An 18,567-nucleotide genomic window follows, 5' to 3' on the forward strand; every position below is an offset into this window, starting at 1 on the left:
CTGTCCTACCCAAAGCAATCTACACATACACTACAACCCTATCAAATTACCAACAGCATTTTTCACAGAATGGGAATAAAAAATTTTACACTTTGTATGGAAACACAAAATATCCCAAATAGCCAAAGCAATCTTGAGAAAGAAAAAGAGCTAGAGGAATCAGGCTCCCTGACTTCAGACTACTACAAAGCTACAGGAATCAAGACAGTATGGTATTGGCACAAATACCATACAGATCAATATGAAATAGAGATCAGTGGTATAGGACAGATAAACCCATGCATCATGGTCATCTCATCCAAGACAAAGGAGCAAAGAACATACAACAGAGAAAAGACAATCTTTTCCATAAGTGGTACTGGGAAAACTGGACAGCTATATGTAAAACAATGAAAATAGAACACTATCTATACATAAAAATAAACTCGAAATGGACTGAAGACCTAAATGTAAGGCCAGACACTACAAAGCTCTTACAGGAAAATACAGGAAAAATACTCTGATATAAATCACCTTTTTGGATCCACCTCCCAGAGTAAAGAAAATAAAAACAAAAACAAATGGGACCTAATTAAACTCCAAAGTTTTTGCACAGCAAGACAAAAAGACAGCCTTCAGAACAGAAGAACATATTTGCAAATGAAGCAGTAAAGGATTAATCTCCAAAATACGCAAACAGCTCATGCAGCTCAGTATCAGAAAAACAACCCAATTAAAAGAAATGGGTAAAGACCTAAACAGACATTTCTCCAAAGAAAACATACAGATGGCCAAGAGGCACATGAAAAGATGCTCACCACATCACTAATTAGAGAGATACAAATCAAAATTATAATGAGGTACCATATCGTGGCAATCAGAATGGCCATGATAAAAAAAAAAATACACAAGGAGTAAATGCTGGTAAGGGTGTGGAGAAAAGGGAACCCTCTTGCATTGTTGGTGGGAATGTAAATTGATACAGCCACTATGGAGAATTAATACATAGGTTCCTTAGAAAATTAAAAATAGAGGTACTGTATGACCCAGCAATCCCACTAGAGGGTATATACCCTGAGAAAACCATAATATAAAAAGACACATGTACCCCAATGTTCTTTGCCAACAAAGGTCCGTCTAGTCAAGGCTATGGTTTTTCCAGTGGTCATGTATGGATGTGAGAGTTGGACTGTGAAGAAAGCTGAGCGCTGAAGAATTGATGCTTTTGAACTGTGGTGTTGGAGAAGGCTCTTGAGAATCCCTTGGACTGCAAGGAAATCCAACCAGTCCATTCTGAAGGCGATCAGCCCTGGGATTACTTTGGAAGGAATGCTGCTAAAGCTGAAACTCCAGTACTTTGGCCACCTCATGCGAAGAGTTGACTCATTGGAAAAGACTCTGATGCTGGGAGGGATTGGGGGCAGGAGGAGAAGGGGACGACAGAGGATGAGATGGCTGGATGGCATCACCGACTCGATGGACATGAGTCTGAGTGAACTCCGGGAGTTGGTGATGGACAGGGAGGCCTGGCGTGCTGCGATTCATGGGGTCGCAAAGAGTCGGACACGACTGAGCGACTGAACTGAACTGAACCCCAATGTTCACTGCATCACTATCTACTACAGCTAGGACATGGAAGCAACCTAAATGTCTATCCTAAATATCCATGAATGGATAAAAAAGATATGGTACATATATACAATGGAATATTATTCAGCCATAAAAGGAAAAAAAATTGGATCATTTGGAGAGATGTGAATGGACCTAGAGTCTGTCATACAGAATAAAGTCAGAGAAAAATATATATTAATGCATGTATGTGGAATCTAAAAAATGGTACAGATGAACCTAGTTTCAGGGCAGGGGCAGAGATGCAGATGGAGAGCAAAGATGTGTAGACACGAGAGAAAAGGGAGAGGGTGAGATGAATTGGGAGACTAAATTTGACATAAATACACTACCATGTGTTAAACTTACATGCAGTGTACATTATGTGAAGTGCCAGGCTGATGAAGCACAAGCTGGACTCAAGCTTGCTGGGAGAAATATCAATAACCTCAGCTATGCAGATGATATCACCCTTATGGCAGAAAGCGAAGAAGAACTAAAGAGCCTCTTGATGAAAGTGAAAGAGGAGAATGAAAAAGCTGGCTTAAAACTCAGCATTCAAAAAATGAAGATCATGGCATCTGGTCCCATCACTTCAAGGCAAACAGATGGGGAAACAATAGAAACAGTGACAGACTTTATTTTCTTGGGCTCCAAAATCACTGCAGATGGTGACTGCAGCCATGAAATTAAAAGACACTTGCTCCTTGGAAGAAAAGTTATGACAAATCTACACAGCATATTAAAAAATAGAGACAATACTTTGCTGGCAAAGGTCTGTCTAGTCAAAGCTATGGTTTTTCCAGTAGTCGTGTATAGATGTGAGAGTTGAGACTATTAAGGAAGCTGAGCACCGAAGAATTGATGCTTGAACTGTGGTGTTGGAAAAGACTCTTGAGAGAGTCCCTTGGAGTGCAAAGAGATCAAACCAGTCAGTCCTAAAGGAAATCAGTGCTGAATATACATTGGAAGGACTGATGCGGAAGCTCCAATAATTTGGCCACCTGATGTGAAGAACTGACTCATTTGAAAAGACCCTGATAGTGGGAAAGATTGAAGGCAAGAGGAGAAGGGGACAACAGAGGATGAGATGGTTGGATGGCATCATCACCAACTCGATGGATGTGAGTTTGAGCAAGCTCTGGGAGTTGGTGATGAACAGGGAAACCTGGCATGAGCAGTACATGGGGTCACAAAGAGTTGGACACCACTGAGCGACTGAACTGAACTGATGTATAAAACAGAGAGTGGGAACCTGCGGTATTAACCAGGAGTTCAGCTTGGTGCTCTGTGATGACCCAGATGAGTTAGATGGGGTTGGGGAGGTGGAAGAGAGGCTCAAGAGGGAGGAGTTATATGCATACATATAGCTGATTCACTTTGCTGTACAGCAGAAACTAACACAACATTATAAATAAATTATATTCCAATAAAAAATAGGCATCAAAGAGAAAGATCAAGATGGCAAATAGAATGATATGTATGGAGCTCACCTTCTCCCATAAATACCTCAAAAATACATCTACATGTGGCATAATTCTCACAGATTACCTACTGAATGCTGGTAGAAAATCTCATACAAACAAAGTTGCAGGCAAGATCACCATGTAACTGGGTAGGATGAAACAGGAAATAAGAACCAGGATGGAACTGTCAGGAGAGTGTAATCCCCTTGGTTCTGTCTCGTCTCAACAAAAATTTGAAGCGACGGACGTTAAAGCCCTTGTGCGTCACAGCTCTCGGACAGTGTTATAGCTCCCTCAGTTTTATTTAGAAAATGAAAGACATGCTAGAGGCATGAGGGCGTGATGAGCCAAAAGATGAGGGGAGAGAGACTCCCAGCCCTTTGGCTCCTCTTTTTATGTTTTTTCCTTCTCCCCGGGTCTGCCCTGTGTAAACTGGGCTAGTCAGGAGCGCTGTTTGTCCCACCTGAGGTCCTCACTCCGGTCCTCGGACCTTCCTTTGTTCTATTTTCACAGGCTTTTCCCTTGTCTTTTAGCCACCGCCATTCTGGACTCCTGTTTCCTATTCTAACTACCTAACAGAACCTTCACCCCTTGGAGGGAGCTGTGAAAGAGGAAAGGTTCCCTCACCCTGGGCAGCCCCTTCATCAGCTGGGTGATGAGCCAGGACAGGGAGCTTCAGAACTCAGAGGAGTGGGCAGCAGTTGGCTTGCAGTAGGCAGAAGAGAGAGAGATACCAGCATATTTGGTCCTGGCCACCTTCTGTGAGGTGCTAACAGTGAGCATGGCACCACCTCTACGAGTGTGCAGGTGCTGGTGGGTTGCCTACATTCTGTAAGCACTTTACACAATGTGGCTGCTATGGCAGGACCCCACCTCTCCCTTTGTGTGCACATTAATAGTAGGGTTTCTGTGACCGACCTACACTCTGTCCTGCACACATCCTATGGCGGGTCCAGGTGTGTGACGACCACAGTGCCCATAACTGACTCTGGAGAATCTGCGCTAGTCCCACCTACCTCAAATCAGAGTCGGAGAAATTTAAGTGAAATGAAAAAGCGGAGGAACTACTCCCAATAATGACTGGGGGATTTTTGCAAAAACAAATATCTTTGGCCAGTATGTGTTACGTAAGTGAACACTGAAACATCTCCAGTCGATAATGATCAGGCACCAAAAGACATTACTATATCTCTGGTCAATAATGTGTTAAAATAACAAGAAAATCCCCTGAAAGAACAATAAAACAGAACTCTCTGGTCCACTAGGCCCTGAGTTCAAGAAGGAGGTAATAAAAAAGACTGAAGGAATTAAGAAAGGCTATTGATCAAAATACAAATCAGTGTAAAAGGACCTAGAAACCATAAAGAGGAGCCAATTATAAAACTCATTATCCAAGATGAAAGTCAAGCTAAAGGCAACAAATAGCAAACTAAATAATCCATAAGAATGAATAAGTGATCTGGAAGATAGAAATTTGCATTAGCAAATCATCCAATCAGAACAACAAAAATTTTTTAAAGAATATATGAGACCTATGGGATAACATAAAGCATGTCAATCTATGCACAATAGGAATCCCAGTAGAAGGGAAAAGGCAAAGGGGGATTTTAAAAATGTATCTGAAGAAATTCTGGCTGAAAACTTCCCAATCCTAAGGAAACAGATATCCAGGTAGAGGAAACATGGATGGTCCAAAATAAGATGAAGAGACCTACACCAAGACGTCTTGTAATTTAAATGGCGAAAGTTAAGAGACCATTCTAAAGTCAGCAAGAGAGAGAGTTAATTACAAGGCAACCACCGTAAGGCTACAGCTGAGTTCAAAACAGAAACACTGCAGACCAGAGGCGAGTGGCAGGAAAAACCTGAAACCTGGGATATTCTAACCAGCAAGATTATCATTTAGAATGGAAGGAGAGAAAAAGAATGTCTGAGAGAAGAATAAAAGAATACAGTAAAACCAAAACTTACACTAAAAGAAACATTGAAAGATATTCACTAAAGTAGAATCTATAGCAAAGAGAAAACACAATTGGAAAGTAAATCACTTAAATAAACCAGTACAGAAATTAAAAAAATAAAAGTTTTTCTGTATGTCATGGTAACTACAATGAACATGAAAAGGATAAAAGAGGACATCAAAATCTTAAAATGTGGAGGAAGAAAGACAATGTAGCTTATTTTCCAGAATAGGCTTGAGCGTATATGGCTACCAGTTAAAAGCAAGTAGATATAATGATGGGTTAACATACTTAAAAACAGGGTAGCCACCAAACAAAAACATAGAATATGTACACACAAAAAAAACAAAAAAAGAACAAGAGCATAATACAAAAAAGAACCATCAAATTACAAGAAAAAAGGGGCTTCCCTGGTGGTAAGTGGATAAGAATCCATCTGCCAATGCAGGGACAACGGGTTTGATCCCTGGTCAGGGGAAGATTCCACATGCTCTGGAGCAACCAAAGCTCATGTGTCACAACTATCGAGCCCACACTCTAGAGCCTGGGAACCTCAGCTACTGAATACATGCTCTAGAGAGTCTGCAGGCTACAACCACTGAAGCCCATGTGCCTAGAGCCTGTGCTCTGTAACAAGAGAAGCCAGCACAGTGTGAAGCCCCTGCACCGCAACCAAGAGTAGCCCCCACTCGCTGCAACTAGAGAAAGCTCACACGCAGCAACAAAGACCCACACAACCAAAAATAAATTAATTTTAAGAAAAGGAACAAAGAAGAAATGAGAAATCAATGGGAAAATAAGGTTTAAAATGACAAGATGTCTTTCAGTAATTACTTTAAATGTCAGTGGACTAAAATGCTATCAAAAGACACAGACTGGCAGACTGGATAACAGAACAAGAGCCAAGAGTATGCTGTCTACCTGAGACCCACTTTAGGGCAAAGGACACATGGGTTGAAATTGAGGAGATGGAAAACAATATTTCTTGCAAATGGAAATGACAATAAGGTGGGAGGGGGGATCAACACTCATATCAAACAACACAGACTTAAAAACCAAGGCCATAAAGAAACACACACACAATATAATGATAAAAGGATCAATATAAGAAGTGGACACTACATTAACATTTTGCACCATTATAAGAGGTCTTAACTACGTAAAACAAATACTAACAGACATAAAGGGAGAAACTGATAAGAATATAATAATAGTAAGAGATTTGTACACCCCACTGACATTAATGGACAGTCTTCTAGACTGAAAATCAGTAAGGCAAAAAAGATCATCAATGACACAATAGAACAGTTAAATTGATATTTTTAGGATATTACATGGAAAAAAATTGAATACACATTCTATTCAACTGCACACAGAGCATTGTCTAAGATAAGCCACATACTAGATCACAAAAGAAGCCTCAATGAATTAAAAAGGATAGAAATTATTTGAAGAATATTTTCTGACCACAGTGGTATGAAACCAGAACTCAACTACAGAGACACAGAGGAGGAAAAAAGGCTTACATGGAGACTATATAACATGCTACTAAGAAACCAATGGGTGAATGATGACCTCAAAGAGCAAATTTTTAAAAACTGTGAGACAGACAAAGAAAAATCAACATGGGCTTCCCTGGTGGCTCAGTGGTAAAGAATCCACCTGCAAATGCCAGAGACATAGGTTTAATCTCTGGCTGGGAAGATCCCACAGGCTGCAGAGCAACTAATCCCGTGCACCACAACTATTGAGCCTGTGCTCCAGAGCCCAGGAATGGCAACTACTAAGCCCACGTCCAAGCTAAGAGAAACCCAAGTAAGATGGCAGGTGTTGCGAGAGGGCATCAGAGGGCAGACACAATGAAACCATAATCAGAAAACTAGCCAATCTGATCACACGGACCACAGCCTTGTCTAACTCAATGAAACTAAGCCATGTTGTGTGGGGCCACCCAAGACAGACGGGTCATGGTGGAGAGGTCTGACAGAATGTGGTCCACTGGAGAAGGGAATGGCAAACCACTTCAGTATTCTTGCCTTGAGAACCCCATGAACAATATGAAAAGGCAAAATTGATAGGATACTGAAAGAGAAACTCCCCAGGTCGGTAGGTGGCCAACATGCTACAGGAGATCAGTGGAGAAATAATTCCAGAAAGAATAAAGGGATGGAACCAAAGCAAAAACAATACCCAGCTGTGGATGTGACTGGTGACAGAAGCAAGGTCCAATGCTGTAAAGAGCAATATTGCATAGGAACCTGGAATGTTAGGTCCATGAATCAAGGCAAATTGGAAGTGGTCAAACAGGAGATGGCAAGAGTGAACATCAACATTCTAGGAATCAGCGAACTGAAATGGACCAGAACGGGTGAATTTAACTCAGATTACCATTATATCTACTACTGTGGGCAGGAATCCCTTAGAAGAAATGGAGAAGTGATCATGGTCAACAAAAGAGTCCGAAATGCAGTACTTGGATGCAATCTCAAAAATGACAGAATGATCTCTGTTCATTTCCAAGGCAAACCATTCAGTATCACAATGATCCAAGCCTATGCCCCAACTGGTAATGCTGAAGAAGCTGAAGTTGAACGGTTCTATGAAGACCTACAAGATCTTTTAGAACTAACACCCAAAAAAGATGTCCTTTTCATTATAGGGGACTGGCATGCAAAAGTAGGAAGTCAAGAAACACCTGGAGTAACAGGCAAATTTGGCCTTGGAGTACAGAATGAAGCATGGCAAAGGATAATAGAGTTTTGTCAAGAAAACGCACTGGTCATAGCAAACACCCTCTTCCAACAACACAAGAGAAGACTCTACACATGGACATCACCAGATGGTCAACACCAAAATCAGATTGATATATTCTTTGCAGCCAAAGATGGAGAAGCTCTATACAGTCAGCAAAAACAAGACCGGGAGCTGACTGTGGTTCAAATCATGAGCTCCTTATTGCCAAATTCAGACTGAAATTGAAGAAAGTAGGGAATACCACTAGACCATTCAGGTATGACCTAAATCAAATCCCTTATGATCATACAGTGGAAGTCAGAAATAGATTTAAGGGACTAGATCTGATAGACAGAGTGCCTGATGAACTATGGACAGAGGTTCGTAACATGGTAGGAGACAGAGATCAAGACCATCCCCATGGAAAAGAAATGCAAAAAGCAAAATGGCTGTCTGGGGAGGCCTTACAAATAGCTGTGGGAAGAAGAGAAGTGAAAAGCAAAGGAGAAAAGGAAAGATATTCCCATTTGAATGCAGAGTTCCAAAGAATAGCAAGGAGAGATAGTAAAGCCTTCCTCAGCAATCAGTGCAAAGAAATAGAGGAAAACAACAGAATGGGAAAGACTAGAGATCTCTTCAAGAAAATTAGAGATACCACAGGAACATTTCATGCAAAGATGGGCTCGATAAAGGACAGAAATGGTATGGACCTAACAGAAGCAGAAAATATTAAGAAGAGGTGGCAAGAATACACAGAAGAACTGTACAAAAAAGATCTTCATGACCCAGATAATCATGATGGTGTGATCACTGACCTAGAGCCAGACATCCTGGAATGTGAAGTCAAGTGGGCCTTAGAAAGCATCACTACGAACAAAGCTAGTAGAGGTGATGGAATTCCAGTTGAGCTATTCCAAATCCTGAAAGATGATGCTGTGAAAGTGCTGCACTCAATATGCCAGCAAATTTGGAAAACTCAGCAGCAGCCACAGGACTGGAAAAGGTCAATTTTCATTCCAATCCCAAAGAAAGGCAATGCCAAATGCTCAAACTACTGCACAATTGCACTCATCTCACACGCTAGTAAAGTAATGCTCAAAATTCTCCAAGCCAGGCTTCAGAAATACGTGAACCGTGAACTTCCAGATGTTCAAGCTGGTTTTAGAAAAGGCAGAGGAACCCGAGATCAAGTTGCCAACATCCACTGGATCATCGAAAAAGCAAGAGAGTTCCAGAAAAACATCTATTTCTGCTTTATTGACTATGCAAAAGCCTTTGATTGTGTGGATCACAACAAACTGTGGAAAATTCTGAAAGAGATGGGAATACCAGACCACCTGACCTGCCTCTTGAGAAACCTGTATGCAGGTCAGGAAGCAACAGTTAGAACTGGACATGGAACAACAGACTGGTTCCAAATAGGAAAAGGAGTACGTCAAGGCTGTATATTGTCGCCCTGCTTATTTAACTTATATGCAGAGTACATCATGAGAAACGCTGGGCTGGAAGAAGCACAAGCTGGAATCAAGATTGCCGAGGGAAATATCAATAATCTCAGATATGCAGATGACACCACCCTTATGGCAGACAGTGAAGAGGAACTAAAAAGCCTCTTGATGAAAGAGGAGAGTGAAAAAGTTGGCTTAAAACTCAACATTCAGAAAACTAAGATCATGGCATCTGGTCCCATCACTTCATGGCAAACAGATGGGGAAACAGTGGAAACAGTGTGAGACTTTATTTTGGGGGGCTCCAAAATCACTGTGGATGGTGATTGCAGTCATGAAATTAAAAGACACTTATTCCTTGGAAGGAAAGTTATGACCAACCTAGACAGCATATTCAAAAGCTGAGACATTACTTTGCCAACAAAGGTCCGTCTAGTCAAGGCTATGGTTTTTCCAGTGGTCATGTATGGATGTGAGAGTTGGACTGTGAAGAAAGCTGAGCACCGAGAATTGATGCTTTTGAACTGTGGTGTTGGAGAAGACTCTTGAGAGTCCCTTGGACTGCAAGGAGGTCCAACCATTCCATCCTAAAGGAGACCAGTCCTGGGTGTTCATTGGAAGAACTGATGCTGAGGCTGAAACTCCAATACTTTGGCCACCTCACGTGAGGAGTTGACTCACTGGAAAAGACCCTGATGCTGGGAGGGATTGGAGGCAGGAGGAGAAGGGGACGACAGAGGATGAGATGGCATCACTGACTTGATGCACATGAGTTTGGGTGAACTCCAGGAGTTGGTGATGGACAGGGAGGCCTGGCGTGCTGCGATTCATGGGGCGGTGGAGAGTCGGACACGACTGAGCGACTGAACTGAACTGAAGCTCACACACAGCAACTGGTGAAGCCTGAACATCCTAAAGTCCATGCTCTGCAACAAGAGAAGCTACTGCAATGAGAAGCATGTGCACTGCATTTGCAGAATTCTTCCCACTCGCTGCAACTAGAGAAAAGCCCATGCAGCAGTGAAGATGTGGCAGAGCCAAAAAAAAAAAGTCAACCATGCCAAATCTCTGGGATGATGCAAAAGCAGTCCTAAGAGGGAAGTACAGTCTTCCTAAAATAAAATAAATACAAGTCTTCCTAATAAATGAGAAAAATCTCAAATAAACAACTTAACCTACTACCTAAGAAAATTAGAAAAAAAACAGGTAAAGGTAATGAAAGAAACAATAAAGATTAGAGAGAAAATAAAACAAGATGAAACAACAATTAAAGATTTCAAAACAACCAAGAGCTGTTTTTCTCAAAGAGTAATAAACAAAATCAACAAACCTCTGGGCAGGACACTAAAGAATAAACAGGAGACCTAAATTAAAAAATTAAGATATGAAAGAGGAGATATAACAACTCATATTGGAAAAATACCAAAAAAACCCCTCAATCCTGTGAACTGCACATATCCCAAATCCCCCAGAACTGCACTACCTAGAAAGAATGACGAAGTTTGTAGAAAAGAACATTCCACCATAATTCAATCAGAAAGAAATATATAATGAAAACAGACCGATCACAAGAACTGGCAAACAAATAATAATTTTTAGAAAATATACCACAAACAAAAAACCGATCTAAGATGGCTTGACTGGGAAATTACAAGAAACATACAAAGAACTTACATGGATCCTTCTGAAACTCTTAAAAAACTCAAGAGGATGAACACAGAGAAGTCATTTGGTGAAGGGAAAATTACCCCAATATAAAAAACAGACAAAAACACTAGCAAAAAGAAATTAAAGGCAAATATCTCTGTGGAATATCCCTGTGGAATAATTCTCAACAGAATATTAGCAAAAAGAAAGCAACAACACATAAGAAAGATGAAATACCAAGTTAAAGTTGGATTCACCCCAGGCATTTAAGGATGGCTGAACAACAACAAATCAACAACCCAGAACACCCACACAGAAAAGGAAGAAAAAACAACACATAAATCACTTCATAGATGCAGAAAAGCATTTAATAAAATCCAACATACATTCACCGTAAAAACTCTGCTCAAGGCAGGTATGGAGGGAACATATCTCAACATAATATAAGCAGCCACTTATAACCAATGTACAGCCAGCATAATTCTCAATGGTGACAAACTGGTAGTGCTCCCACTAAAATCTGAAACAAGTCAAGGATGCCCACTCACATCCCTTCTATTCAACATGGGATTAGAAGTCCTACCAAAAACAATCAGACAAGAAACAAATAAAAGGTCTCCAGATGGAAGCAAAGATGTATGATTTTCATGGTGTGGAGAGGACGTGATATTATGCATAGGATACCTAGGGATCCACACATCAGCTCCTAGCACTGATACACAATTTCAGCAGGGCAGCAGGACACAAGACTGACACAGAAATCTGTTGCATTTTTTCACGTTAACAATATAAAAAGTAAAGCAAACACAAAATTCCATTTAAAATAATATCAAAAAACAATATGCATAAAAATAAACCTGACCAAGGAGGTGAGAGAATTTCATGTAGAAAACAATAAAACAGTGATAAAGGCAAATGAAGATGACTCAAAGAAGTGGACAGCTACCGCTGTTCATGATCTTGGAATGAAGTATCAGGGTTATTTAAAGGGCTCTACTACCCAAAGCAAACTACAGATTTCAAGCCATCCCCATCAGAGTATCCATGACATTTTTCAACAGAACTAGAACAAAGAATCCTAATACATATGTGGAAACATAAAAGACCCAGAACTACCAAAGCAATCCTGTGCAAAATAGAACAAAGCTGCACAGACTTCAAACAACACAACCAAGTTAAAATAGCATGGAACTGGCACTAAGAACAAAGCCGTATGGATCAAGGGAACAGTACAGAGACACCAGAGATAAACTCAGACACATACGGTCAATTAATCTTCAACACAGAAGGCAAGAATATACAAAAGAGAAAAGACAGTCCCTTCAGCAAGCGGTATTGGGGAAGCTGGACATCCACATGTTGGAACACTCATTCATACAAGACACAAAAATAAACTCAAGGTTGCTTAATGACTTAAATACAAGGCATGGCACCGAAAGACTGCTAGAAGAGAATATTAGGCAAAACATTCTCTGACATAAATCCTAGTTATGTTTTTCTTAGGTCAGTCTTCCAAGGCAATAGAAACAAAATCAAAACTAAACAAATAGGTCCTCATCAAACTTACCATTTTTTACATAGCAAAGGGAACCATAAACAACATCAAAACACAACGAACAACTGGGACAAAATATCTGCAAATGATGTGACCAGCTACAGATTCATTTCCAAAATATACCAACAGTTCATAAGTTCAGTATCAAAACCATAAACAGTCTAACTTTAATACTGGGCATGGAATTCCCTGGTGGTCCAGTGGTTGGGGACCTGCCTTCCAAAGCAGGGAACATAGGTGTGAGCCCTGGTCCAGGAAGACCCTGCATGTTGCAGAGCAACTAAGCTGGTGACGGCAATTACTGCAGGCCACTCACGCTCTACAGAGCTGCACGCTGCAAGTACTGAGCCAGTTTTCATAGCCCCCGAGGGGAGGGAGGTTCCTTTTTCTCCATATCCTCCCCAATATTTATTATTTGTAGCCCTATGGATGATGGCCTTCTAACCAGTGTGAGGTGTGTGCCACAACAGCTGAAGCTTGCATACCTAGATCCTGTTCCCTGAGATAAGAGAAGCCACTAGAAAGAGAAGCCTGGACACTGCAACAGAGGGGCCCCTCCTCGCTGCAACTAGAGAAAACCCATGCACAGCAATAAAGACATGAGGCAGCCAAAAAAATAAATAAATAAATGGATGGATGAATAACTGAATAAAAAAGTCAAATGGGGCAGAACACCTCAAAAGACAGTTCTCCAAAGAAGATATACCCGTAAGCAACAAGCACATGAAAAGATGGCTGACATCCCTAATTATTAGAGAGGGTGCTCAGTCACTCAGTTGTGTATAACTCTTTGTGACCCTTTGGACTATAGCCCGCCAGACTCCTCAGTCTACGGGATTACTCAGGTAAGAATACCGGAGTGGGTTCCCATTTCCTCCTTCAAGGGATCTCCCAACCCAGGGAGCGAATCTGAGTCTCCTGCATTGTAGGTGGATTTTTTTATTGCTGAGCCACTGGGGAAGCCCAGCACAAGTCAAAACTCAAATGAGTTGTCACCTTATACTGGTCAGAAGGCCATTATCAAAAGAGCTACAAATATTTAGACGCTGCAGAGGATGTGAGGAAAAAGAACTCCCTACCCTCTGGTGGCCATGAAAATTGGCCCTCCTATTCTGGAGAAAAGTATGGAAATTCTTCAAAAACTAAAAATAGAGCTACCATATGAGCAGCAGCCACACTCCTGGGCTTATATTGGGAGAAAACTCTAATTCCAAAACTACAGGCACCTCAATGGTCATAGCAGCACTGCTTTCAATAGCCAAAACATGGAAGCCAGCTACATGTCCATCAACAGATGCATAAACAAGATGTACTCTATACAGATACATGGACATCTCTATAAACACATACTGAAATACTACTCAGACATCAGAAAAAGAATGACATAATGGCATTTGCAGCAACATGGAGGGACCAAGAGATGATCATAAAAGTGAAGTCAGACAGAGAGAGACAAATAATATGGTATCACTTAAGTGAGGAATCTGAACTATGATACCATGAACTTATTTGCAAACCAGAAACAGACTCACACACATAGAAAACAAACTCACGGATACCACAGAGAAAGCATGGGGGCGGGGGGGAAAGTGGGAGTTTGGAATTAGCAGGTTCAGACTGCTAGACATAAAACAGAGGGGACTTACCTGGAGGTCCAGTGGTTGAAGTCCCACTTCCAATGCTGGGGAACGTGGGTTCGATCTCCAGTCGGGAAACTAACACCCCACATGCTGCAGGGCAACTAAGCCCACGCTGTCTAGGGTCCACAGGCCGCAATTAGAGAAAGCCTCAACAAAAGATTCCACAGGCCTCAGTTAAGACCCGACACAGCTAAACAAATATTTTAAAAATATATATAAAGCATAGAAACAAGGTCCTTCTGTATCCCACAGGGGACTATATTCAACATCTTATAGGAACTATAACCATAAACAATATGACAAAAGTAGATATACATATATGTATAACCGAGTCACTTGTCTATACACCAGGAACTATCACAACACTGTAACTCAATGATACGTCAATCAAAAACACGAGTGGGAATCATACACCACACCATGCCCTTCACAGGTGGCACCAGTAGTAAAGAACCCCCCTGCCAACTCAGGATACATAAGAGATGTGGGCTCAATCCCTGAGTCGGGAAGATCCCCTGGAGGTAAGAATGGCAATCCACTCCAGTTTTCTTGCCTAGAGAATCCCATGAAGAGAGGAGCCTGGCAGGTTACAGTTCATGGGTCACAAAGAGTAGGACTCCACTGGAGGGACTGAGCGCGCACACACACTCTACAATCAAGTTGGATTCGTCAGGTTCACAAGCAGGCTTCAACAAATGCAAATTAATGAATGTGTTCCAGCACATCAACAAAGGAAAAGACAAAACCATGACATAATCACCTCCACAGACCCAGGAAAAGCATTTCATACAATTCAACATCCACTCATCATTAACACTCTTCCTAAAGTGGGTATGGAGGGTATATATCTCAACATAAAAAAAGCTACACAGGACCAACCCACAGCAAACATAATACTCAGTGGTGACAAGCTGATAGCCTTCCAACTAAAATCTGGAAGAACGGGAGCCCACTGGCACCCCTTCTATTCAACATGGAAATGGAAGTCCTACCCACAACAATCAGACAAGAAACAATAATGAAAGGTATCCAGATTGGTAGGAGAGAGGTAGGACATTCATGGTGTTCAGGTGATGTGGTACTATGGAGACAACACCCTAACGACGCCACACATCAAGTACTAGCACTGGTGAACGAATTCATCATGGCAGCAGGATACAACACTGACACAAGGAAATCATTTCCACTTCTTCATGCTAACAATGAAATTCAGAAAGAAAAGTAAACAGAACAATCCCATTTAAAACTGTTTCAAAAAACAAAATACGTATGAATAAACATGACCAAGGAGGTGAGAGACTTATTTGCCAACAACTTAAAAACATTGATAAATGCAACTTCAAATGCAGATTTGAAGATGACTCAAAGAAGTGGACACTCATCCCATGCTCTTGGAGTAGAAAAAATTATGGCTTTTAATTGGCCCTAATACTCAAGGCAAACTGCAGATTTCACGTGACACCTATCAAACTAACCATGATATTTTTCACAAAACTAAATAATCCTAAAATGTATATGGAACTATAAAAGACCTAGAATAACCAAAGCAATCCTGTGCAAAAAGAAAAAAGCTGCCCAGAATTCAGACAGTACTACCAAATTGCAGCAATCAAAACTTCATGGAACTAGCACAAAACATTCACACGGATCGAAGGCACAGGTCAGCTGTTGCTGTTCAGCGGTAAGTCATGTCTGACTCTTCGTGACCTCATGGACTGCAGCATGCCAGGCTTCCCTGTCCTTCACTATCTCCCCAGAGTTTATTCAAACTCATGTCCATTGAGTCAGTGATGCATCAAGCATCTCATCTGTCACTCCCTTCTCTTCCTGCCCTCAATCTTCCCAGCACAGGTCAGAGAGCCCAGTAATAAACCCACACACCTACAGTCAATTAGTCTTCGAGACAGTAAGTAGGAACATACATTAAAGAAAAGATAGTCTTTAAAATAGTGGTACTTGAAGACCTGAACAGCCACATGTCAGTGAGTTGAAAGACTCACACCACACACAAAAATAAACTCAAAATGGCTTAAATACAACACAATACACCACAAGCTCCTTGAAAAGAACAATATATTTTCTGACATAAATCAAAGTAATGTTTTTCTGTCATCATTCTTCCAAGGCAACTGAAACAAAAGCAAAACTAAACAAATAGGACCTCATCAAACTTAAGCCATATTTTACACAGCAATGGGAACCATAAACAAGATCAAAGCACAATCAACAGACTGGAAGAAAATATCTAGAGTGACTGACAAGGGCTTCATCTCCAAAATACACCAACAGCTCATACAACTCCATACCAAAACCACAAACAGCCCAGTTTTAAAACTGGGCAGAAGATCTCGGACATTTCACCAAGAAGACTACCCCTAGGGAAAGGCACATGAAAAGACAGTCAACATCCATAATTATTAAAGTGCAAGTCAGAACTCCAAAGAGTTGTCACTCACACTGTTCAGATGGCCATCATCAAAAGGGCTACAAATAATTAATGCTAGAAAGGATGTGAAGAAAAGGAACCATGCTACTCTTTGAAAGTCAGCGCAGCTACTATGGAGAAGTGTATGGAGGTTCCTTAAAAACTAAAAACAGTTACCACATGATCCAGGAACCCCTTTCCTGGCTTATATTCACAGAAAACTCTAATTCAAAAAGGTATGTGCACTCCAAGGGTCATAGCAGCACTGTCCACAATAGCCAAGACACGGAAGGCACCTAAATGTTCATCAACAGATGAATGCATAAAAGAAGTTGTGCTCTACAGAGATATATGGATATGTCCATATATACACATGGACAGACTACTCAGCCATCAACCAAAAAATGACATAATGCAATGTGCAGCAACATGGACAGACTGAGGTGGCTCAAAGGTAAAGAATCTGCCTGCAGTGGAGGAGATGCAGGAGACATGAGTTCGATCCCTGGGTGAGGAGGATGCCCTGGGGGAGGAAATGGCAACCCATTCCAGCATTCTTGCCAGGAAAATATTATGGACAGAAGAACCCCTGGGGTCACAAAGAGTTGGACACGACTGGGCAACCGAACACATACAACTCAACCATCAAGAAAGAATGACATAATGCCATTTGCAGTAACATGGGCAGATGGAGAGTTGATCATATAAAGTGAAGTCAGACGGAAAAAGACAATTATCCCGTGAGATCACTTATATGTGGAATCTGAAATATGATATAAATAAACTTATTTGAAAACCTAAAACAGATGCATACACATAAAAAAACCTCATGGTCACTACAGGGGAAAGGGTGGGGAAGGGATAAATTAGGAGTTTGGGATTAGCAGATGCAGACTAATATATATAAAACAGACAAACAAGGTCCTACTGTATAGCACAGGGAACTCCAATGTCTAACAAGGAACTAAAAAACAAACATTATAACAAGGAATAGATAGATATACATATGTTTAACTGAGCTGCTTTTCTATACACAAACTATTACAACATGCTTCTCTGGTAGCTCAGCTGGTAAAGAATCCACGTGCAATGCAGGAGACCCCTGTTCGATTCCCAGGTCGGGAAGTTCCCCTGGAGAAGGGACAGGATACCCACTCCAGATTCTTGGGATTCTCTGATGGCTCAGACTCTAAAGAATTCACCTGCAATGCAGGAGACCTGGGTTCAATCCCTGAGTTGAGAAGATCCCCTGGAGGAGGAGGGCATGACAACCCACTCCAATATTCCTGCCTGGAGAATCCCCATGGACAGAAGAACCTGGCAGGCTATAGTCCATGGGGTTGCAGAGAGTTGGACACAACTGAGTGACTAAGCACACACACACACACACACAAAGATCACACACCACATTCAAGTTGGATTCATTTCAGGCTCAGAAGGATGGGTCAACATAACACAAATAAATCAACGTGAGCCAGCACATCAAGAAAGGAAAAGACTACACCACATTATCGTCTCCACAGATGCAGGAAAAGCATTTCATACAGCTCAGCATCCATTCATCATAAACACTCTTCCCAAAACAGCTATGGAGGGAACATATCTCAATGTAATAGTTATGCAGGACCAACCCACCGTAAACATAATACTCAACCATGACAAGCTGATAGCCTTCCAACTAAAATCTAGAAGAAAAGGGAGCCCGCTTGCACGTCTTCTCTTCAACATGGGACTAGAAGTCCTACCTACAACAGTCAGCTAAGAAACAGAAATGAAAGGCATCCAGATTGGAATCAAAGAGGTACAACTGTCACGGTATGCAGGTAATGTGATACTATATAGATAACATCCTAAAAATGCCACACGTCAGTTACAGGCACCGGTAAACAAGTCCAGCAAGATAGCAGAATACACGATTGATGTGCAGAGATCAACTGCATTTCTTCACACTGACAACAGAATATCAGACTGGAAAAGTAAAGCTAAGAAAACAAACAATCCTGTTTAAAATCATTGAAAAACAAAGTAAAATACCTAAAACTAAACCTGACCAAGGAGGTGAGAGACTTATATGCTGACAACTATAATACACTGATAAAGGCAAC

Source organism: Bos taurus, chromosome 28 (assembly GCF_002263795.3).
Source record: "Bos taurus isolate L1 Dominette 01449 registration number 42190680 breed Hereford chromosome 28, ARS-UCD2.0, whole genome shotgun sequence".
Taxonomy (NCBI): domain Eukaryota; kingdom Metazoa; phylum Chordata; class Mammalia; order Artiodactyla; family Bovidae; genus Bos; species Bos taurus.